Source organism: Labeo rohita, chromosome 24, assembly GCF_022985175.1.
Source record: "Labeo rohita strain BAU-BD-2019 chromosome 24, IGBB_LRoh.1.0, whole genome shotgun sequence".
NCBI classification, from domain to species: Eukaryota; Metazoa; Chordata; class Actinopteri; order Cypriniformes; family Cyprinidae; genus Labeo; species Labeo rohita.
In genome coordinates, this window is record NC_066892.1 from 20,564,800 (window position 1) to 20,589,731 (window position 24,932).

The following is a 24,932-nucleotide window of genomic DNA, read 5'->3' on the forward strand; positions in this document are numbered from 1 at the left end:
CGGAGCGCGTGCTCTGAGCACATGGAAAAGGGCTCGAGACGAAGTGCCCAAAGAATAACTCCACACCTGAAATGGAATATCAGTGACAAATGAATCAAATCTGGAGCAAAAAGGGTAGGTGTTGCATTATTTTCCATTACCCTGCGTTATAATTTAGATTTCTTATTTCAAAAGCACACATGTGTTTATCTTATTATTGAAGCATAAAATTGATGCTTTGACAATAGGGCATATGTGCATGGTATTAGATGTATTACATGTATGCAGACGTTGAGTTTTATAATGCCTATTCACATTATGCAACTAGGAATGCATCGTTTATGACCCAAGTAATTAGTCTAATGTATGTGAGTCTGCTTGAATAGAAATAAAGAGCAATTTTATATTCCCACCTGCCAAATATAAAAAAAGGCTATTCATTCTGTAACATTTTTTCAATGCAGTTTTTCTTATTCTTTTACATTTTAAGTTTCCTTATGTCTGCTAAATAGCTGATATTTGATTGTATCTCGTTAAATTTATAATCCATTACATGTCATCTTGCTTGTATTATAGATTGTTAAAAGTACTTTTGTACCAAAAAGATATTAAATTACTTTTAACTGCCACAATTCACATACACACACCCATTGTTCTTAAGAAAACAGCTGCAATGTGTTTGCTCGGATTGAGTTCCTTTTGTCTGTGTCATTTCACAGAGAAATTGTGTGCAGCCACATTGCACCGCTACACCTTGTCTATTAAAGGATTCCGCCTTCTTTGAAATATTCTTCCAATAGCTTCTCAATAACCTGATTAAAATATTTTTAAAAAATCCTTAGGCATATATCAAATATTCTACATCCTGCACTGGTAAACAAAAGGCATGAACAAAGCAAGATTTGTCACCAGCCCAGGGCAAAATATTTCTGCAGGACATATAGCATGCACCCTATCTTCTTCATTTTCCCTTTGTATTGTCAGCTGACACATGCATGCAGAGACTTTGTAAAGTTGAATAACAGGTGTACATTGCTAAGGCGTGGTGCACAGGTCGGCTCAGATTTGTGTGTACAGCACAGACTAATTCCACACATTTTAGTCTGCAACCGGTGCGTACATAAAAACAGTTGCATGCAAGAGAAAAACCATGTCTAATACCGGTAAGGCTCTTTCATAAGTATTCTATTACAGCAAAAGTAAGCAGTTGCTTGTAAACAGAAAAATAAATTGGTTTCCCTGGCCTGGCCTTCTCCAGGTTCATATGGTTCCCCTTGGCAGTGACAGCATACGTCTGACTGAGGGAGGTAGACCACACACTAAAACACAGTCAAGGTCTGTCCCGGCTTCAGGGTTAGCCTGAGAAAAAGGTTGCAGTGAAGACCATGGTTAACAGTGTCAGCTGTTTTAGCTAAATGTAAATATACAGGCCTCAGATATAGGACTGAAATATTAAGCTATTACATATTAATCACAACCTACAAATGGAACCAATAATCACTAATAGATCTTCTAAGTAGTAGATAATACACTCTGTCCTCTTGGCAGACACTTTTTTTCTGTATTTAATTTTCTGCTGTACTTGGCGGATTGCAGAGCATATTAGTGCGTCACTTGAATACCTTCTTGTCTTGTTGAACTTCCTTTGTTTATTTAGCAAATTAAACATAATGAAGAGCAGAACTTGCACTACTGAACAAACCTAACTGTATTATAATATTACTGTATCACTTTATACAAATATTAAACTTTATTGCTTTTTGCTACATGGACATTAGTGATGACACAAATCCTGCGGCTTGTTGAGGAAAGATGTTCCATTACTATTCTATTCGGTCAGCTGAACCATTTTCATCTTTCATTTCAAGAGTTTGAAACAGCTTTCCAAAGCAAATGTAACGGAAAAGTTCGCTCTGGCTGATAAACTTCTTCGAAATATCACTGGTCCATGGTGAATATGTAGGTGTGCTCTGAGGCTTTGTCTTCTTTCATGGAAATCTTCTCTTTCACTTCATGTGTTCAGTCTGTTGAGGCCAGATGCAAAAAGAAGCATTTCACTAAAGAGCTGCTTAAAGTAGAAGTCCACTTCCAAAACAATTTACAAATAATTTACTCACACCCTTGTCATCCAAGATGTTCATGTCTTTTTGTCTTAAGTCGTGAAGAAATTATGTTTTTTGAGGAAAGCGTTTCAGGATTTTTCTCTATATAATGGACTTCATTGGTGCCCCGATTTTGAACTTACAAAATGTAGTTTAAATGCAGTTTCAAAGGGCTCTAAATGATCCCAGCCGAGGAAGAAGGGTCTTATCTAGCGAAACGATTTTTTTTCGAAAAATAAAATTTTGTATACTTTTTAAGCACAAAAGCTTGTGTAGCACAGGCTCTGGGATGCGTGTCCACGACACTACGAATCACGTCAAGTTCATCGTCTGTGTACTCCGGCTCAAAAAGTAAAGTATGGCAAAAAACTCAATCTAATTTTCTTCTACATCTTCAGAATCGTCTGACATCGTTGTACCTTTTTGTTTGTAAACAGTGTTTGACTTACTTGCAAAGGTAAATGTAAACACTGGGTCTGTAGTTCCGCGTAACCTTTCGACCTTTCAAATTGTTGTTCTGAAAGTGGAGTTCTCCTTTAATAGCACAAAATGTAATTCTAACTGACACAATTTTATCATATTTAACACTGTACACACAGAAGTCACTTTCAAACCAAGCAGCTTTCTGTTGATCATCATGGCAAACTCACACTGATCAATTTGAACACAAGCAAAACCTGTGTGGGGTTTTGCCATCATGTAAAACACTCAAATTTAAGGACTAGACTCGTATAGAGACATGATGGTGGGCTCTTTTGAGTCTTATTGTGTCAGCTCAGTTTGCATGGGTAACTGCTCACATTTAACTTTGTGTTGTGTTTTTAAAAACTCTCATCTGATTTTTATTAGTATTTCAGTTTTTGGGAACAAAGTCTACTAAACATTGTTCTGTGTATAACTTTTGGTATGTGACTTCTGAGAGCAGACTCTAAGAACTCTGTTGAACTGCAGTTTAGATAAATTGGATCCATCAGCTGTTATAGGCTGTGAGAGAGGGTGGAACAGGCTCCTTTGGCAACACAGAGGCTGGCCTGTTTTCGTTCTTTGGATGGTTTTCCATGTGTTATGTAATCCCTCCCCCCAGTTTGGAATGGAGGTCCCCACTGCGGCAAGATCTGAGCACACTGCAGGACTGTCTGTCTTTGTCTTCGCCGTCTCCTTCTTTAACCTCCCACCCAACTCTGGCCCCTGTAAACAACTATGTCACTTCCTGCTGACATCACTCTTCACTCTGCCTATATGTTACCACACACTCTCTTTGCTGTTTGTTGTCATACATTTGTAAGATAGATATAAAGAAGTTTGTTTTGCTCACCAAAGCTGCATTTATTTGATATTATATTATTTATTTGATTATTACAATTTAAAATGTAACATTTATTTACAAATTAAAAAGTTTTTAAAATGGAATTTATGCTGTGATGGCAAAGCTGAATTTTCAGCAGCCATTATGCCAATTTGTACATTCTTATTTCCAGATTTTTTGATGAATAAAAGCTTGCATAACAGCATTTAATAGTTATGTATTCACTCTGAAATTGCTTAAAAGTTATTATTATTGTTTTATCATTTCACTGTCATCAGACAACCTTTTTACTCAGTTAGATTCAATATGTTTAATGCATGTTTAATACATGTATATAAATATAAATATAGATAGATTTTTTGAACAATATAACAATATATAGTAATAATAAACAAAAATCTATCTAAAGTTTTATTAAAACATTTTAATATATGGAAAAATGCTACATAAGAACATTTTAAAGTGATGGTGGAAAATTGTTGAAATGGACAATTAACTTTGACTCAGGAAATAAGCTGAACTTTTCAACTTCAACTTTTTCATTTCTTACTAAAGTTATTCACAGAGGCAGTAATAAAATGTAAACATAAGAAAATGAATGATTGCAAAACTGTAGTCGCAAGTTACTTAATGTGCATTAAAATTGCGTAGTTCACAATTGCATAAATTTGTATCACCAGCAAAATCATTTTAAATATATCATGTTGCAAACATGCTCCCTCTTTTTCTTTTTCTCGATTTCTCTCTCCCTTTTCTCACTCTTTCCATCAGACGGCAGTGACGATGGTGGCGGCGTCTGTGTTTTGCCTGGCCCTGCTGACCCTGTGCTGTCAACCTGCCAAGTGGCTTTCTGCTTTTTCTCGGTCGTATTAGCTGTGTGAGAGCTGGCGTTCACAGAGTGCATTCTAGGCATAAAAAACAGCACTGGAAAACTAAGCCATCCAGATTTACACACTTAAAGAGACATGTTCGGACCACCAAAGATCAGGACTCCTGCTGTAAGCCTGCTCATTTACAGTCTGGGAGCGCAAGGCACCTCTGTGAATATTTAAGCAGACCTCCCCAAGACAAACATGCAGCCGCGTACACACGCGAAAGCACACGCCTGTCTTCTCAAACAGCTGTTAAGGAAACAGTCTGTGATGTCAGAGTCTGTGTTAGTCGCTCTACTCCAAAAACCAGAATTATAGACTGAATTATGTTTATATACTCTCTACTATGTGTTCTGTGATGTGTCAGTACTCTGCAGTAGAGACTATTTATGTCTGTCTCGGGCTTAAATGAAAGGGTATTTGTATATGCAATAGGTACCACAGTGTAAGAGATGACTGCTGAATGTAAGCTGCAAAAGACTTAGTATAGACTAGCGCTTTGTGACAGCATGTAGGCAGCTCAAACAGACTTAAGCACACACATACACAAGCAACAATTCCAGACAATATGGAAATTTATAGGTATTTGTGCTTAAAGTTAAGCAAATTATTTGATTTACCTTTAGCCCATTAAATTAGTGAGGAAATAACCAGTGATTGGGCAAATAAGTTTATTTGTGATTGCATTTGAGTTCTTGTAAACAAAAGCTATGTTTAAATATATTGGCTCTATACTAGTCACTCTCAATATTAAAAAGAAACTGGTGTTTGAAGAATAAGCAGGCATTTCATGTTGTAAGTTGTAGTACACCTGACCTGGGATGACCTGACTGTGAGCGCTGTGGGATTAGTTTCAGCTAAGGGAGTTGAGCTTCAGCACAAACATACTGACTAAAGCCTGTTTTAACACTGCAGGCACAAGCAGCATGCATGTGAAGCGGCAGTGCAACTGCAACAGCAGACCCCTGTTGTGCTTTCTGCTGCGGAACAAAACTGCGGCTCTATACTGAAAATAATGTGATTTACATTGAGTATTTCCTTCAGTATCAGTGGCGAGGATACATAAGAGCCAAGGTGGTACTGGCCCACTCAGATTGAAGTAGTTCCCAATCCTGGTCCTGAAACTACTGATGTAAAGAATAAGTAGTAAGATACTGGTGGATGAGTGCTGAAGGTTTAGTTGTGCGCTATTCTATGGCGAAAGGTAAATGCAAGAGCTGTCAGTGTGAGAGATCAATCCAATTCAAGTGTGCACTCGCTGTAAAAACAGTTCCTGATTGGTCTTTAGTCATCACCCCCACCCACTATACCAACGCACCATGCTTAATGCTGGGTACACACTAAAATAACCTTATAAGGTTTTTACAATCTTATAAGATCTTCAAAATGTGAGAGACCACAAACATGAGGACAAAAAATCCTTGATTTAACAGTTTTGCTCCTATAGTGTGTGGTGTGCCACAATGTGACAAAGACAGCACACCACACACCAACCGATTTTCAATCAGAGTACCGACTGTGAACAGGGGAAGTCTCGTAAAATCTGGAAGGCAGGAAGTAATTGCGATGGCTGCGGGTACGTCTCAATGAGCTCCCTTGTTCAGTAGTCAGGGCATTGATCAGGGAGTCAGCCATTTTTAAGTGTTGTCTGTGAAATCCTTCCAATGCACTGGAATGTTCCCTGAAAAATTCCACAATGCATCGCAAATTCTAGGGAGCTAGGTAGCTGATTGAGACACACCCAGTGTTTGTTATGCTTCTGTCTTCTGTCAGCTCGCTTTCTGATTGGGTATTGTTTAGTTTCACGTGATAATCTCCAGATCGTACGTGCATTTGTCCAAATATAAAACAAATATACTATGGTTTAGTACTGTTTGGTAGAAGCTACAAACCAAAACATGGCCCAAAGCCACGTATACTGCAGGGGTGTCCAAACTCAGTCCTGGAGGGCCAGTGTCCTGCAGAGTTTAGATCCAACTTGCCTTAACACACCTGCCAGTAAGTTTGTAGTACGCCTAGTAAGAGCTTAATTAGCAGGTGTGTCTAATTGGGGTTGGAGCTAAAATCTGCAGGGCATCGGCCCTCCAGGACCGAATTTGGGCAACCCTGGTATACTTTTACACGTATTTGTATTAGTTGGGCTCCTGAAACAATTATGCTTGTTGTATTCTGCTAGTTGAGACCTTATCAGTGATATACAATACTATCTGTTATGTATGATGCTTAACATATGCCATTTTCAAGTGAAGTCAGAGACACTGTGTCAAAGTTCCAACACTAGGGGTTGCACGTGGGAGCTTAGACACCTCTGATTTCGAGAAAAGGTCAGTGAAATCAGCGAGCAAAATTTGCAAAGCTGGCCATGTCCCATATATCCTGGGATAAACAGGTCAGCGTGGCATTTGCCCACTCTTTGTATTCTGAGGAGTCGATCGAAGTCGACAGGTCTCAACCCACTCAGTGGCAGTTCTGAGTTGTGGCATAATGGACATCTGTTCCCTCTATCTGGAAATGAAGGTTTCCATACATAACCAAGACATTCCCTTTCAGTCGGTCACTTCAACGTTGTTTTAAAGTGCTGACACTAGGGGTCTCTATACTAAGGGCCACAACTAGCTGAACTGCGTTACGAGTCCACGGCGGTGCAGATGCTGACAAAACCTGCATGTCACAAACAAATGCACTTCTCTTCCTTGTAACCTTCCAATGCCTGGGAAGAATGACCTCTTTTCTCCTTCACCTTGGGAGAGTTGCCATAACAGGCAGAGGTTATTTCAGCTGGAACCCTTTTCTTTTGCTTAAAGATACTAATAAAAACTCAATGGCTGGTAAACCTAGTTGTTACAATTGGGAAATGTTCACTTTCTCAAATGAGAAAAGTCTACTACAGAGACCACATCCTACCCGAAGGGGAGATGACATGCTGAACTTGCAAAACTTGCTGAAGAAAGTACTACATAGGAAACGTTTCTGTGGCAGGCTCCACATAAGAGGGCGAACAGCCAATCACAGAACTCTACCTTGGGGAAGCACAAAGTCCTTAAGGGGAGCTGACCAGTGGAAGATACACATATAGGACCACCATAGGGAGTCACACTATATGGAGCACTAATCCAATTGAGAGTTCATGAGAGTTCGTTCAAGGGATACTTACAAATAATGGGTTTCAGTGAGTTTCTCACCAAACTCAGCTGTGTAAGAGTGCTTGACTGTTGAAAATGGTAGTCCAGGGTGAAGTAACTGAAACTGGACTTAAAAGCATGCATTATCACCTCAGAGAGGGAAAAGGCGCTATATGCCTTACCAGTCATCTAAATTCAGATGTTAGTAACCAGAACTCTCCATGAATCTAGTTCCATTCCAAATTATAAAATCTGGTGAATGTATTAGGTGTAGCCCAGCCGACAGCCCCACAAATGTCTGCTAGCAAGGCACCATTTGCCAAAGCTGACGAAGCAGTAATGCCCCTGGTCAAGTGCGTGACAATCGCATCCACATCCCAGCCTTCCCCTTCTGCTGTCCTCCAAAGCAGACAAAACAGTGTTCAGATGATCTGAAACTCTGTGTATGCCCCAAATAGATGTGCAGGGTTCACGCCGGGCACAACAGAGACAGGTCTGGGTCTCCTTCATCAGAAGGAATAGCTTGCAGGGTCATTATTTTGGGAACCTTGGGCACATATCCAGGCCGGGATCTCAGGACAACGTGAGAGTCTGCCGGCCCAAATTCTAGGTATGTTTCGCTGACAGAGAGGGCTTGCAGATCCCAAACCCTCTTAATAGAAGTGAGCACAGTCAGGAAGGCCATCTTCATAGTGAGGGCACTAAGCTCAACAGACTGAAGAGGCTCAAAAAGATCTCTCTGTGAGGTCTTAAGGACCACTGAAAGATCCCATAAGGGGGATAAGGTGCGGTCTCAGAAGATTCATCTTTGTGCACCTCACCGGAATCTAATAACCAGATTGTGCTTCTCCGCCGATCCTTCCCTGATTTAATCTGCTTCTTGTGCACTTCCGGGAAGAAAGGAACTGGGGTGGAGCATGGCTGAGTGTTGCGCTCGGACTCCCGGAACCAATCATCCAGCCGAGAGTGCTCAGAGCAGGATGGTGGAGTCCACTCCAGCCTGATGCTCTCAGCTGCCTGGGTAAGCATAGCCACCATCCCAGCATCAGCCTCAGATTGGAATGTAGCACCTAGTGATGCAGGTTCAGCTGAATCATCCACTTCTGAAGGCTCCAGCCCACCCTCTGATGCTGCGATTGACAACTCATCCACTTCTCGAGCCCCGAATGAGAAATAAAACTCCCTGTCTGTGCAATAGATCCAGTAACAACGATTAGAAGAGATGAATGCTGCTCCTCAGAGAGAGACACTCCATCGGTTCCAAAGGACAGAACGAGTAAGCGAATGGCATGCTGGCATATTTATACCCGGATATCTGGGGCGTGGCTAGCTATGCAAATTTTGCTCGGCAATTTCATAAGCCTGTTCTCAATGATGTCAGAGGTGTCTTGGCTCTCAAGTGCGACCCCTAGTGATAGAACTGACTGACTGAATGGGAACTGCTTTTACTGCCTATGCGAACAGTGTGAATGCTGTAAATTGTTAATATAGCCACAGAAATAAATATGTATTGCTTATGTTTGAGGTGTAAAACAGTAAGAGTTTAGTTATTTTTATTTATTTTTTTCACATAAGCCACATTTTAAAAACGCCCTCTGAATGTGGACTGAATTATTTATACTTTTTTTCTTTAAATTTGATCTTTAAAACTGTGACATAAGATTTACACAGGCAGTCACCTTTCCTTTCCCACACCCTTTGACACAAAAAATCAAGTTCAAACTCCTCTCCTAATCTCCTCTCCATTCACCCACCTTTGTGTTAATAGAATTTAGCCTTAGGTCATTTCTCATTGGCCGGTCAGTTCCCACAGTAGGGGCGTGACGTAGTGATGTAATTTGCAATAATAATTAAAGTTAAAAAAGATAAGCTGCTGATGACAACAAAGAACAGTCATTGCGGATAAAATGGGACTTTGAGCTGTAACATTGCTATAAAATAGGTTCATTAGGTTGGCAGTTTGAGAAGAAGGATGTAATGAAAGAAAGAAAGATGCAGAGTTGTATTAGTTAGATACTGAATAGTTTGAATTCATTGGCGATAAATAGTCTGTTCTATTCAGGTAAATCTTTAGCACACAATCACACTGCTTACATCTTTAAGAGTTCAGATTGAAAGCATGAGTCAAACCAGTTGAAAATCTGCAGCTGCAGAGGTTGAAAAGAGATGGATTGAAAAAGCCATAGAGAGATGATGGGCTGGTCTCACTGGCCCATTTTCCAGCTTCTGTTAATTTGTGAGTCATTGCTACTACAAACAGTGTGTTTGTTTCCCTGCCAACACACTGCATGCCAGGACAACAGACACCGACGGACAAAGAACTACACACTAACGCACACACACAATATTAAACTAAAGAGTTATTCAAATCCAAACTGTACGACTGACCTACATAGACGGCGCATTAAAGAGGAGGGGCTGTTTAACAGGATATCTGAACATTAATCCATTTGGAAAGATTAGATTTAAAATAACGCCTATTTTAAAGCATATTGTTTGATGGTTATGTAACATGGAACAGTAGCAAATGTTTTATGTACTTTTCTCACGACTAATAAAATTTTAGATTGTGGTGTTTGCTATTACTATTACTATTGTTAACCATGTTAACCACCAAACTGCTAATTGGTGTCAAGGTACTGACCTAACACTGATCAGGTAGTTATCCACAGTTAGACTCTAATAATTACTGTTATTAATTTCCTAACTTACTGAACATCAAGGGAAATTAAACCAACAGCCCTAGGCAGCATGTAGCTCATTGTGTTAATTAAGTGGACCAGTTTAATTTGTTTGTTTGGGTGTGAAGGAGAAATCTTTCACACTGCAGCAGATGCACACTTGCAGGGGGCAGGACTTGCCTGGTCACCATAATGAATCAAACAACAGCATGAGTTCCTTTTTAATAGTGCTGTCTCAGTGTGTATAGTGTATAGAAATATGTCTTGACATGACATCCTACATCTTTTGAAGGTGACAAAAAGATCAAGCAGCAGTACAATAAAACTTTTGTTCAATATGTGTTTAGAGCTGTTATCTGATAGTGGCAGTTTTGGAAAGCTGACTCTGAAATTTGACCTGGAGCAGGAATGACAGGTACAAGGAAATGTGAATAAGGAAACATCTGATTTCTTTCTTCAACTGACAGTCATAGAGATCTGTCTGAAAGCAAGTGGAGTTCAGAGGACCAGTCCAGTCATAATTGGGAACCAATGACCCTTATGAGCAAATTCATTTTATTGTATCGTAAAAAACAAACGCATTGGCCATTACTGGCTAAATGGTTGAGAGCAGTTCCTAAAATAGTTCATTTAATTTGAACTTAATTGCTTTTGTTTTTGTTACTGTGTTGAAAGTAGTACACTAGTAGTATTCTTTCTCATTACTATGTTTTTTTTTTTTTTTTTTTTTTTGGTAACATTTAATTTAAGTTAGGTTTTGTCATGAATCCGGTTCTCACCTCAGCCAATCACAGCCAGCTGTACAAGCACATACCTTGTCTCAGCTCATTGTCTGGTCTTGTTTCTATGAAGTTTACTACTTAACTGTTCTCCAGTGATTATCTCAGTGATTCTTCATCCTCATCCAGGAGCTCCTGTAACTGTCAGGCTGGAAATATCCACATTGCCAAGTTAAACTATGCTCAGAAAGTATCATTGAACTGACAGTTTACTTGACATTCCTGATCTGCTCAGCTGGTGTCAATAAAACTCTTCATTGACTGCTTCCGTAATAGGTTTATATGTTTAGTTTTTTTTTTTTTTTTTTTAAGTTTTAGTAATTTTTGCTTTTATCATTTTATGGTATAGGAATATATATAGTTTAAATATTATGTTTAGTTTTTTTTTTTTTTTTTTTTTTTCTTCAGTTTTAGTTTCAAATATTTTAGTACTTATTTAGGCAATATGTGTAATGTTGAGGTGAAGTGTTTTTTTTTTCTCTCTCACCTAATTAAAATTTTTATTTGCATCCAGTCTTATTTCAAATGCCAAAAACAATTGTTATTAGTTGTAGTTGTAATTTGCTAGATTTTGCAACACTGCTCGAAGGGAGATTCTTGTGCAAGTACAATAAGACATACGGTACAACGGGGCTAAAGGCACACCTTAAGAAGAAATGTGCTGTTCACTGTGCCTAAAATGTATAATTGCAAAATATATATATATACATGTTGATACTGAACATTTATGGAGCAACAGATTTTGTGTGACAATAAATCATACAAGTTGTTTATTTTGATCTAAAATTTTGTATATGTATGAGGTGGCAAAGGGGGCCTTCTACCCCACACACAGGGTAAAAGGCTCACCAGCATGGGGCAAAAGGCGTACAGTATTGATATAAACACTTTAGCTAAAATAATGTTTTTTTACAATGTCTAAGTTAATACTTGTTCAAAACAATCACTTAAGAAAAGTGTATACTATTTTCTGCTTATTTTGAAAAATAAAATAATTCATTTTTGTTCAATAAATATAGTTTTAAATATATTAATATAAAAAATATTTTTTAAAATACAAAAACAAAATCATTTTAAAAAGTAAAGGTTCTGAAAGCAGTGAAGAATATCCCATAATAATTTAATATAGATGTACAGTAGTTACAACAAATTAAATGTTATTATATTATTTGATTAATATCATGTTTCTAAATATGATGGTTTCATTCTAAACATGGTGATTATCTCTAAGATTGACAACCAACATAATATATCATATTTGCCATCTGAATCTAACCATGTCATGTCAGCACATGGAAAAGTCAGCCATCTATTAATTATCATGTTAATTATTGTGCCTTTTAGCCCCAATTGCTTTTTACCCCAAATACTATACTTTTAAATATTCTTTTGTTATTTAAAAACGGTTTATTTAATTATCTTAAACAAAACTGAAAATCATGAAGAAGACATTTGTCTCAAAACATATGCATCCATTTTAGTGATTCTCATTTGGTACTAAAAGCTACAACATTTAAAAAAAAAACATCAAATATTAAAACAAGAAAGCACATATTCAGTTTTACACTGCAGGCCGTAATCGCGTCAAGGATCAGACAAATTTGCATGCGCATATTGAAAAGCCATGTAGTGGTTTAGAGGAAAACAATATCAAAGGTGCCTTTTACCCCAGGGCGCATTTAGCCAAGTTACACCCTATTAATGGAATCTTTATGTGGCATCAGAATCAGAACAGGAATCATTAAAGTACTTATGATTCTTTACACTTTCACACTTCACACTAACTCCAGCAACTTTATTTTTCCCCTCTGTCTAAAATAAAACAAATACTTTGATTTTCCATCAGTTTTACTTGGAATGTATTTAAAACTTTAACTAGATTTTTTTTAAACATTTTAATTTTTTTAATTTAAAATTTCTGAATGTTACATTAAAACCAGTTGTGATGATATAAAGATGCTGATATAAGTTACTTCTGGTTAAAGCTACTTCTAGGACATGGCAATGTTTGTTTGTGCCAGGTGACAGACATATTGTTATTTGGCTCTTGCAAATATGGGCTGGTTCTCAGAAGTCCACAGATCATTCGTTTTGGGTAAAAAAGGAACATTGCAGATCAGTTATTACATAAATCAGCCATCTTTAGCTCTGTAGTGTTTGTGAATTGTAGCCTGAAGTCTTTACACATGCTTTTCTGTCAGCCTATGAGAAGCTGTAGGTTTTCCCGTATCGTTTCACCTTATGAATACTTCATTTAAAACAAAATATTAAATAATAAATCTTAACATCCTTAACAGAGGACACAAAGGCTGGTTAGATCAATCATGATTGACTTTGGGCATTGATGTGGTAAATCCCAAAGTGACATTTATGTCTCTCCAAAGCTCAATTTTTTCTTCAATACCTGCGCTTCACTGAAACTTCAGTGTGATTATGCTCTAATCTCTCAGGGCCATATTGAGTTCAGTGCTTTCTATCTTCCTAAGGCTCAACATCTGACGAGGAGATACACATTCTGATGTGCCCCATCTAAGGGATACTTTCAGCGCTTGCCTCTCTTCTCTGTTCCACAGAGGGATTTATTACCCCTTTCATTAGTCCCGCTGAGAAGAACGGCCACCATATGGAGGAAGTGACAGTCTTTGCTGAATCATAGTGTTGTCTTTCTTCTTCTGTCTGTGTCTAAGTCTCTCGATCTCTTTGTCTCTTTATGGAAGAGTTGTCTGTCTTATCTCCACTCCTCTGAGGGAGGAATCTAGTTAATTCTTTTCACAGAAACTCTCTCTCTCTGTCCCCCTAAATATGTCAGAGAAACCTGCTGGTGTTGAGTTCATAGAGAGCAGACTGAATCCTTACATGACTGCTACATCTGTGCACTCAGTGTAAACAGATTGAGTGTTCAGCCTGTGCTGCCTATAGAATATGAATGGCAGCAATATGTTGATGTTATACAATACCGGGTCACCCTAAAGCTGCAGGTAATCCAATGATTTATTAATCACTGTGTTGATGTGAAATATTCAATGAAATGTAAGCTGTTCCGTATGTTGGTAAATGCAAGCAGTATTTTGTTTTGACTATCAGGTGTCCTATGGACCTCACAAAGGCAGCAAAAACAACCCTTACCTGGAAAGCTTTTCTATATGACAAAGATAACAGCTGAAGCAACAAAACTCTGTGACATTTTGTCAGAATTTAGTCAAACTTTAAAAACTTTAGTCAAACTGAGTTTAAGATAGAAAAGTTTAACACAATGCATAAACACAACAAGGCTGTAAAAGAAGACTATAGTGAGAAGACAACATGATGAGATTTAAGGACATTGACAACCTCTGTAGTCTCATTTAGCCACTTGTTAGCAGTCGCCTTTTTTAAAGGCTGTAAAACAAATCATGAGTAGGTATTACTGATGTATTTTCTGCCACAGAATAAAATGTAAAAAACATATTTCAGATATTTAACTAACAAAAACAAAACAAAAGAAAAACAAATATTGAACCAGAAAAAAAGATAACTAATTTCTGTCTCATTCCTGCAGCAATCCATTGTTAAAAGCAATAAATAAATATTTAATTTATTTCTTGATCATTCCAAAGCCCATTTTTCAAACTTCCTGACAGGAAGTAACAGGTGGGAGGTCAGAAGTCACTCTGCAGGGGCTCGGCAGGGTCAGAGGAGAAAAAGACTGATGGGACATAAACATTTGGAGCTTCTCAGCATGACAGTGTGTGAGAGAGATTATGCACAAGGGCGAAAGTGTGAGGAACAATAAAGAAATCGAGCCGTGTGCTTTTGTATTATGGGTATGAGTGAACAGGAGGTGAGTGGGAGGACAGAAAAAAAGGGAGACGGACCAGGAACTGTATGGCTTTCATATCTGAATTTTTGTCTTGTTAAGGCTTGTCAACATCAATTGTTCTATTCATTTGCACAAAATACAGATGGAGCCTTGACAACTCAGTTTAGCAAATAACTTCATGTCAGCTGCTCTGAGGAGAGAAAAGTCAGTTCCATTGAAGTCATTGTCAGTATATAATTCTCAGTTCTTCAGGCCAAATACTGTAACGCATTGAGTTAGTGCATTCCTCAATAATGGCTCTACAAATCGAATTAACTGCTGATCCATGAAACAACATGTCCACAGATACTGTAAAAGCAATTATCTTTACAGAGGAAACTTTTTATCATGTGTTTTTAACACTGAAAATATTTTTTTTCCTTGTTCCACGTGCAGTACTCATTAAGGAAGACTAAAATTAAATAATGACGGAAAGGAATCATTAAGAAAAGTGTGCATATTACACTAACGTACTATAGTTTTGCCACATTGTTTAAAATATGATATCATGGTTATACCATGTTGTTGTCTTTTTTGGTTGTGTGTTATTCTTTGTAAATAACCTGGTATATTAATATGGCAGTCATTCTCACGGTATGTATCAAAATACCTTGGTATTACTATCTGTTACCATCACTGTGCCCTGGTACTTAAGGATATGGTAATGTAAACAGCACTTATTACTGTAACAGTACTGAAACAGTTGAGGAAAGCATCTTGTTCATCTGCTCGCCAGATTATTGTTGTCTGTTAAATATTTGATTAGCTCTCTGTTAAATATTTGAGAGCATTAAGGGATGAAGCAGTTTTCAGTTGATGCTGAATCACTATATGTGCCGGTCCCTGATTAACTGTCCACTGATCTCAGCTGTAACTGCTAAGGTCTGAGAGACCAGATAAAGCAGGCAGAAAACATTGGCACATGGCCTTGGAACGTGATTGTCATGAACTACATTGCTGTATTAGACATACTTTGCTCTGGAAGTTACTCTGTAGATGATTAGCACAAAGAAATATTTGAATGTTTGGGGCGATTTGTTTATGTCTCTTATGCTTACCAAGGCTGCATTTATTTGTTGAAAAATAGAGTGTAAACAATAATATTGTGAAATATTACACCTATTTAAAATAACTGTTATCTATTCTAATGTGTTTTTTAATGTAATTCATTCTTGTTTTGCCAACACATGATCCTTCATTAATCATTTTAATATGCTGAAAACATCAGTGTTAAAAACATCTTAGTACTGTTTATGTTGAAATTAAAGTGTTGGCTTATGTCTTGTAAAAATGATTATTCATGTTTATTGTATTCTTTTGGTAATACACTACCTAATGAAAATATGTATACTTAAAACATGTATTTCAGTACCTTAAGGCAAATGTTAAACTTTACCTAAAGTCAAGGAGCCAGGAGCTTTTAGTGAAAGGGCTGTAAAATGAGAGCAATTGGTGATTTAAAAAAAACTACTGAAAGTTTTCCGGAAGGACAGCTTAAATATGCCATTACTCTATATCTAAAAGAGGACGTACATTACAATACAAGGTACTAAGTATTAAGGAAGTAAATAGGGCTTTTGTTGATTGTTGACTTATAAAAGGCTTTAAAGGGATGGATTTATTAACAGCTTGCACTAGTGCAAACCCTCTTTTGGTGTTAAAAAATTTTCAGGATTTACTAAGTGAAAAAAATAGCATTGAAGAGGCGGGAACAGATATTTTTGCGGTTGACCTTGTTGCATACGCATTTCACATGCAAAGTCAATGGTTGGAGAGTATTTAAATAAATGATTTAACATGTTTTACTAAGGTCTGTGGTAGTCAGTTTACTAGTATTTGTGCCATTATTTAATGTTCAGAAAAGCGTGTCTTAATCCATTTAGCCAATTTGTGCTGCTCTTGGTAGATTGCATTGGTCATTATGGAAATGAGCTGGCTGAGTGAATTTGCACATTGTCAGTAGATCACCCACATTTTTATGCAATTGTGGTCTCATGGTAATTTGCCTTGTTTAGGAAATCTGGCTCTAAAATTGCTTTATTGCTTTACTTTCCTTTACGTTCCTTTACATAATTTTTCCAAGGCAGTTGATATCCTGAAATTTTCATCAGATGAACGATTTACAGCAATTGGCTCCTGTTTAAATGAACTTGACAGGCCCTTTTATCCAAAGCACTTAACCACCATGTTCTACTACTATTTGAGCTACAGAAATGTTTGAAATATCGCTGTATCTTAAGTACTTTAAGAGCTTACTGACTGTATGACTAACATCATTTGGATGTGTGCAATATTTATTCTTCATTTCTTGAACTCTATACCATGATTGTGAAACATACAATCTTAAGACCAGCTAAAACTGTAACAGTAAGCTCAGTCTGTATGGATTCCTTAAAAAGAAGGAGATGTGTTAGTGCAGGCCTGTGGTCTACACTCCCTCATGCCCTCAAAAGGAGGCAAAGAGGTGATGGCGCTTAAAAGAAGACAGGCAAGACCAACCTGGTGGTCTGGCAGTCATCACAAGCAAAGAGGTGTTTTGTCTCAAGATCCCCCCTGACCGGCCCCTTCAGCTTCTCTGGTGTGTCTCCCAACTTTAAACAAACAGAGGCACCTCAAGTAAATATTTAGTGCTCTTGTGGGAGCGTTCAAAGGCTCCAGGAGAAATGAATGAAGTATTTTCTCTGCACTCACCTCTAAACAGGACAGACAAAAGCTCAGAGGAGAGAAGTGCTGGATGAATGACTGGAGGGAATATGTGCGCAAACAACAGAAATCTGGAGGCTTGAAATTCTTTGATCATATTGTTCATATTATATCAAATTATGATTTACTATAGAAGTATGTCTTTGCAGACTTTATTGTGTTCATGTTTTCTCACTGTTAGCTTAATCAAAACACCCTGACAACTCTCAATGACCCTGCTGACCTCTCTGTTTCTGACACACCCTTACAGGAAGACACCCAGTTCTCCCTGTGAGACTGTGAGAAAAAAAAAAAGAGTTAGGAGGAAGTGATCAGTTTGAATGAATGAATTTGAATTGAATTTAAATTCTGAAAGTGAAAGTGAAGCAAAGTCAGAGCAATTTCAGATTACTCCAGGTATTAGACAGACTGATCATCAAACAGAAATCAAATGTGTTTGCACTGGAAGACTTTGGTCTGATGTAATATTTCACAATTCTTTCAAACTAGGTTCTGAGGTCAGGACAAACTTAAAATAGAGCGCTGAGACCCAGCCCATCCCAAAACTACAGTGAAGCGTAGCATCTGTGGTCTCGTAGTGTCATCATCTCTGAATTCTGTCTTCTCCACTTCTCTGAAAATGAGATGTATCTGCATGTCTATCCGCCTGTGTTGTTAAAGTGACGTATTACGTCATGCATCTCCGTTTTTACTCATATTTTGTCTATATATTTTGATCTTTTGTGTCACATTTTAAAGTTTCTTTTGTATATTCATGTTTTACAACAAATACTGTGGCAGTACAGTTTGTATAGTGATGGTATTAGATGGCAATACCTTAGCACTTAGTTAAATACTATGGTACTGTATGATTGCTATGTATGATTAGTCATATACCTTGGCCTTTACATGGTATACTAAGGTATAAAGAAAACCATAGTATTACCATTATATACAGGTTTACAAAAAATGGTAATAGTGAAATATAACTACAATTATAGAATAACGTTTCTATTTTAATATTTTTAAAATGTAATTTATTCCTGTGAATTGGAAATTGCAGCCATTACTCCAGTCTCCAATGTCACATGATTCTTCAGAAATAATTTTAATATGATGGTTTGGTGCTTTTTATTATCAGTGTTGACAATTGTGCTTCTTAATATTTTTGTGGAAAGCAAAATAACTTTTTTTTTTTTTAACAGCATTTATTTGAAATAAAAAAAAATCTTTTGTGACATTATAAATGTTTTTACTGTTACCTTTCAAAGTGACTTGTCCTTGCTAAATAAAAATATTAGGTCCCACTTTATATTAAGTGGCCTTAACTACTATGTACTTACATTTAAATGAATCATTTGGTACAATGCACTTATTGTGTACATACTTGCTTTTATATTGTACTTATATTTTTAAAAATACTTATATGCAATTACATCTGTAAATAATTTCTGTAATTACATTTATAATTACACTGTTAATCCATCCCTTACATCTTAACCCACCCTTAAACCTATCCATACCAGCAAGCCTGTCCCTAACCTTACCCATATCCCACCTTAATAGAAGCAAAAGTGTTTTGCAATAAAATGACTACAAGTACATTGTACTTATTTTTGATATAAGTACATAGTACTTAAGGCCACGTAATATAAAGTGTGACCAAGTATTTATTTCTTAATAACCCAGTAATTGTTTTGTCATATAAAACTAAATCCATGATCAAATGTCACAAAAACATCATATAAGCAGCTTGTCCTTATTAAATGTGCAGAAATTGTATAAATGTACTGTCATGAGAAACAGTTTTTTTGTATTAAAATTGAATTCTATAGTGTATAAACTGAAAAAGTGAAAAAGAATACGTAGTAGTTTAGACAAATTTAAAATGGGACCTTGCAGTTAATAGAAAATGACTGGCAACCCTAGTAGTATATGACCACAAGAAAACATTACATTATAGCACCATGTCCAGAAACCATGGAAATAACTACTGATAGTCTAAATTTGGGAATTCATTTTGGAATGTGAATTTATTAATGAGTTATGGCTGCAAGTTTTGGAGTAAGTTCACTGGAAGAGGCATCATAAATAGAGCTTTGTATCAGATAAGACCTGTACACAGTGGCATAGTGAACTAATGTGTATACTGTAAATGTTCCACAGGGAAAAAAAGAGATTTATTTCTCCCTATCAACTGATGAATAAACATAAAAATAAAACTGAACCAAGAGCCAAGAGGATTTTCCTGACACCATCAAAATCTTTTGTTTTCACTGGAACACTGCAGTCAATAGGAAACGTTACAGACATAGTACCAGCAGTCCCACATTCCTGATGACATCATTGTTCTACAGAATAGAGTGTTTGTAAAATTCAGTTTTTTTTTTTTCCTTTTTTTCTGGCAAAAGTTGGAGCATCATTTATTTACTTTGGCTTAGACTGTACAGCTATGAATTAGTACAAATAGATTTAGCATACATTATCATATCATCATAACTCACTCTTCTGCTACATCCACAATAGATCCTGCAATGATTTGCGGAAGATTAAATTAGGAAAGCCAGAGCCCTTAATCAAGAATTTTTATCATTTATGTCGGACGACTTGTGTCCTCGGCACATCCTGACAGGAAGCAGCGGTGTAAGAAATTACCTGGCACATTATCTGCTACTCCTGCTGAAACACTGATCAACTCAACTGCCAGTCACAGAGAACGACATCCGCAGTGTATCACATCACTGGCATGTGCTCCAAAGGACGGAGGGAAGTTTTCAAACACTGCCACCAGTGGCAAAATTTTTCAAAGAGATGGATAAATCGTAATTTGTTTTGCACTTCCATTAGGTAGATGTCATGACTCATGACTGGTAACAAATGAAGATGCATATTTTCACTCTCACATCCCAGTTTTTCCATTCTGTTAAATAGTCAGAGGTATGTGGGCATCCCTGTGCAATTAACAATTTTGCCTCAGCCTCGTATATGCAGACAAGACCAATTTAACATACCATACAATTGTCTACCATATTGTATTGTCTAAACCATACAATAACCTCTAGAGGAGGGGGGTTTCAAATTAGGGTCCCAGGGGACTTGAAGGGGTACCTGGGGTCTACGAAATGTTTTAGAGAAATTTGACCAATTTAAAAGTACTTTAGCGCTGTTGAAGTTAGTTCATATGCTATTTGAGTGTTACGTGTTCACATACTTTTGCCATGTAGTACATAATGAAAACCCATTTGAATTCTTTTTAGCATTAGACATAAATGTCAGCAAGCATTGTAATGAACGGGACAATTAATTAGTGGACAGATGGATGGGGATGTGGCCTGTGGATCCTGAATCACCTTGCTTGAGATTCTTGCTTAGACAACAGGGTTATTCTGTGATATTATTCCTCCAGGCTACAGCACTGTGTCATAACATCCACATTATATTCATTAAAGAGAGGATGCGGACATGTTTGTCAAAACCATTTCTGAATGCTGTCCTTCATTTTCACCCAGCAGCTCTTGCTATTAGTGTCAGACTGACTTCTTGTGTCATTACAAAGCAATAGATCTGCAACTTTAGATTATATGCAAGTTTCTTCTAGATTTTCAAGAAAAAGGTTAAAGTACTGTACACTTTATTCTCTACAACTGTAGATTTTACATACTGTAGATGTAATATACTACCATACAATTTAAGCATTGTGGATATTCACTTGTACTGTAGTATCTGAACTGTCAATGACAGGAAGGTTGACAGGAAGTTGCTAGTCTGGTCCTAGATACTCTTGTCATTATAATGGTGCAAACTAAATCTATCTATCTATCTATCTCTATCTATATTCTCTATCTATCTATATATCTATGGCGGCAGCCGTGGCCTAATGGTTAGGGAGTTGTGCTTGTAACCGAAAGGTTGTGGGGGTTTGAAGGTGGGGGGAGTGAATAACCAGCGCTCTCTCCACCCTTAATACCACGACTGAGGTGAGTCCCTTGAGCAAGGCACCGATCCCCCAACTGCTCCCTGGGTGCCGCAGCGATAGCAATGTGGCTGCCCACTGCTCCAGGTGTGTGTTCATTGTGTGTGTGTGTGCGTGTTTGTTCACCACTCACTACTGTGTGTGTGCGCATTTGGATGGGTTAAATGCAGAGCACAAATTCCGAGTATGTGTCACCGTACTAGGCCTCACGTCACGTCCTTTCCCTTTCATTCTCTTTTCATCTTATACTAGAATAGTACGATTTGGAATTATTGAAACTGTGCATGCCTGTACAGCAGTTGCTACAGTACATAATCATCAATAGTGATGATCAGATAATAAGCCTCTAAAATCAGATATGGATGCAGAATTCACACCCTGCTTCTGCTGCAAAGAAAAAAAAACCACCAGATCATCTCAGTACTACTCCAAGCAGCATAGCTTTATTCAGGCAATGCACCTGTTGTGTGACATGCCTGTCCAAGTTTAACACCACTAATTTATAGGCTGCAGCTGCATATATTACTCCCCATCTTTTAAACAAGCAGTCTTTGCAGTTGTAGTCCCGGTAGTCGCACACAGCTGAGAGCAGCACACTTAGAAGTAGGACAGCTCACTTTCTGTTGAGTGATTATAACAAAACACTTCTCTCAGTGATTAATGTTACACTGCACAGGCCTAGTTTACAGATTTCCACTTTACGGATAATTATGTTGGTTTAGAGAATTGTTTTGTTTGTCATAGCATGTGCCTAAGCAGTAATATACACTGGAGTGTGAAATCTTCCTAAATATCTTCTCAAGCTCTATGTTGTGTGAATGAAGTCGAGTGAATAAAGCCGAATGAAATAGCAGCGTGTGTTGACCTGTTTCAGAATTCCGAGGTGAGGATGACAGTCTGACTCACTGAACATTTAATTGAAGTTTAACCCACTCTTAAAAGCTCTCATGGTAAATTACACGCTGTTTCCAAAGAATAAATTCTTTTTTCTTGCCATTAGTAAGCTGGAGCTTAGTGGGTCAGTGTCTCCTTAGCCTTGCTCACATGCTTTTCTTGATATCTAAAACATGATAATGTGGTGATAATGCACGTTGAGAGCATCAGTAAGTCTTGACAAACCTGTTCAAGCTTAGCTGTTGAATCGAGGAAATCAAGACTTCAGGTCACACTAAGTTCTTACAGGAAAACAGATCAAAGATGAAATGAAACCCCACATTAGCACTGCCTCAGTAAATAGAGCTGGAGTGAACACAGCATAATTTTGCTGGTAACTGTTGAAGAATGGTTAAAAGGAAGGCTAGCAAGAAGACAAAAAGCAATGTAAGTTTCTGGAAGTAACCTCCAGTGTTGAATAAAACTGTGAGGAAAATTTCGGAAATAGCTGTGGGACAATTTTAGAAGCAAAACCTTTCAATACTTCAATTTGCGTTGTGAAAAGTATAGGTTTCTTCCACCTAAGCAAGAGTGATCTAAAGACGCTATTAGAGGTTCCTCCCCCTAATGCACAGTAGAAATTCTAGAAACCCAATTAGTGGACATGCTCTGTTTTAGTATCACTTAGTCATGCCCATTCATCCCCATAAACTGATGACTTGCCTCCCTCATTTCCTCACAGACCTTCAGAACAGCTGCTAGTCAGCCTGTCGTTCTTTCAATGGAAGCCTGAAACCGGAGCCACGAGTGAATGCCAAACTTTTCAGGAAAAGACCTACATGTTCTGCCCCCTATGAGCTGACAACTCCTTGCCATCAAAGTCAACGATGCCGCTTTGCTGTGAAGAGATGAAGATCTGCTGTTGCCTACGGACAGCTGGGTTTTACACAGTGGGTGTAAAGATGTGAAAGAGGGTAAGGAATGCTCTGGTATTTGGAGTTAGCCTGAATTCAGCATCAGGGATCTGCATTTTTTCCTCTTAAATACATATATTTTTACAGTTTTAAGATTTAGCTGCACAGATGATGAAACTGATTTAACATCTGCTACTTAATGCAACAAGAGTAAACTACTATTCTCAAACCAATTTTCATTCCAAATACAACATTTTTACATTACGAATTATAATTGCAGTTTGATAGATTGGTAATGGATCCTTCTTTTGTGTTAGTATTTATGTACAGTCTGCTGTTACAAACATAAACCATTAGTGATAGTTCAAATAGTTACACTGAATTGAATTCGAGATCCTCTTTGGCTGAATGAATAATAAACATCTTCTGTTTTCAGTAATTGCTTTGTCATTTTTATTAAGTATTGTACTTGCCAACACTTCTTAGTTACAGCTGTTTATTGATGTTTGCAGCGTAATATTTGACTGGAAGGGTAAAAATTATCTCAGTTACAGCTCGTTGCAGTAAAATTACATTTATTTGAATTAATTATAGCATTTATTTAAATGACTAGTGAAAAAGAGAGATTGTGGGTGTGTTAATTATCTGCGTCTATGCAGCATCTCTATACTAAGAGTTTAATTACTTAAAACCAGCAATTTTACCCACTTGTTGGTGAGAAATATAATTTAGTGATTCAGTTGCAAAGCTAATTTATTAATTAAAGTTGTGGGGCAGCATTGATAAAAAGTTCCTGTGCTTCTAAATGTGTCTGTGTGTGCAACGTGATCTCCAATCTCTTTCTCTTGCTGCTTTCCAAATGGTATAAATTGGCCTACCAAGGGCACATGAGAGTGAGAAAAATCATGGACACCATAACAGAATTTTTCCAAACCTTCCAGAGTGCTCAAAACTGCCCACTTCAAAGGGACCTTCAAAATGAAGGATTTTAAAGGGTACAACTGATGGACACTTTGCTCCTATGATTCTTTGCACAGGTTTATTTATGTGACAAGTGACTGTAAAGACATTTATATTTTAACAAAATATTTATGTTTCAAATAAATAGAAAATTTCTATTCGTCTTTCTATGGACCAGTACAGTGTTTGCAAACAGTGATGAAGTTTTTTCTTTTCTTTTTTTGGGCGGACCCTGTCTGGTGGAAGCCATGGATTAAAAGAAAAGAAAAAAAAAGGTAAATTTGAGTTTATATTTCAAAATTCTGACATTATTGTCACAATTCCAAGATTATATCTCACAATTCTGAACTCGTCATTCTCTCTTTTCCCCTCGGCTCAGAATCATGAGTTTATATCCCACACTTCCATGTTTTTTCCCTCAGAACTGACAAACTAGCTATTTTTGAGTTAAACTGAGTTATAAAGTCTGAACTAAGAGATATAAACTTGGATTTATGAGAAGAAAAAAAGTCAGACTTGTGAGATAAAATAGGTAAAGGTTATGTAAAATGTTATAGGTTTAAATAGTATTTCATGTAGGGCTAATATGTCCCCTATAAATTGCATATATGAATATTATGTAGACCTATTGTTAAAAAATTAAATTTATGCTTTAAAAGTAGAGAATATCACGCAAGTAGACGTGAGATACGGCTGTATATCGGCACGGCTGTGATTCGGCCAAAGGTAATCACAGTGTGCCGATATACATCCATATCTCACGTCTGCTTGCGTGATATTGCTGTTCGCTGCCTCAAGCTGTTGTTGAAACTAAAAATAACTTGCGCTTACAGCCTTTATAACTTTTCATT

At 37.3% G+C, this 24,932-nt stretch overlaps 1 long non-coding RNA gene across 1 annotated transcript; it reads left to right on the plus strand.

Annotated features, from left to right (window-relative positions):
- LOC127155792 (uncharacterized) lies at positions 1-24,356 on the plus strand. Its single transcript, XR_007825642.1, has 3 exons — positions 1-114; positions 22,950-23,181; positions 24,328-24,356. It is a non-coding gene; the product is annotated as an uncharacterized LOC127155792 (long non-coding RNA).
- The last annotated feature ends 576 nt before the right edge of the window (positions 24,357-24,932 follow it).